At 37.8% G+C, this 870-nt stretch overlaps 1 long non-coding RNA gene across 1 annotated transcript; it reads left to right on the plus strand.

Moving 5' to 3' along the window:
* The first annotated feature begins 108 nt into the window (after positions 1-108).
* LOC110034602 lies at positions 109-770 on the plus strand. Its single transcript, XR_002295074.1, has 3 exons — positions 109-479; positions 571-617; positions 700-770. It is a non-coding gene; the product is annotated as an uncharacterized LOC110034602 (long non-coding RNA).
* Positions 771-870: the final 100 nt, after the last annotated feature.

Raw genomic sequence — 870 nt, forward strand, 5'->3', positions numbered from 1 at the left:
ACTGATTCACGGGGTTTAGTAAATTCGGGATTTAAGGCCATAATACGTGAATCCGACACATTTTTTTTTGTCCAAAATGACTGTCTGGCATGATTTAAGGTTAAATCCTGTTAAATCCTGCTCTAATTCCGTTACCAGACACGACTTAATTCCAGGATTTAAGGAAAAACAGAGGAAAAACGGGATTTAAGAACCTGCAGGATTTGGGATTTTTAGATTAATTCCTGCTACCAAACAGATCCAAGATATTGCTCAAATTCTGCCACCTCCATCCTCTTCTTCCAGTTAATTGTCCAGGCCTTGGCCAGCCATTCATCCCGGGCAACCACCATCGCCATAGACACTCGCCGCTTCTTTTCATCGGTTCTACCACGCTTTATCCTTCTTAGGTCACAATGAAGCTTGACGTGGATGCTTTGAGATATCTCTCTAAAGAAGATTTTAGAGTTTTAACCGCAGTCGAGATGGGGATGAGAAATGTAAGTTCGATTTATACATTTCCAATCGTTAGCTCTACCCTTCATTTATTCTCTCACCTTTTTTTTCCCCAACTTTTTAATTTGGTTACAGCATGAAATTGTTCCAGCAGAGCTTGTCGAGCGGATCGCTCGCCTCAAGTAAAAAATTCCTATTAATTCAATTCATTTGAAGCTTCAGAGAACTTAATTGAGATTTTTTAACCAAAACCTGTAACTACAGGCATGGGGGAACCTACAAGGTGTTGAGGAATCTCTTAAAGCACAAGCTTCTACATCATGACTCCTCCAAATGTAAGATTTTTCGTGTTTTTTATGGAAAGCATTTATTTGAATATTGAATTTCATTTAGCATTGCTAAAGATTTAATATTTGGCATTAATTTTTTTTTTTT

This window comes from Phalaenopsis equestris, unplaced genomic scaffold (assembly GCF_001263595.1).
Source record: "Phalaenopsis equestris unplaced genomic scaffold, ASM126359v1 Scaffold191086, whole genome shotgun sequence".
NCBI classification, from domain to species: Eukaryota; Viridiplantae; Streptophyta; class Magnoliopsida; order Asparagales; family Orchidaceae; genus Phalaenopsis; species Phalaenopsis equestris.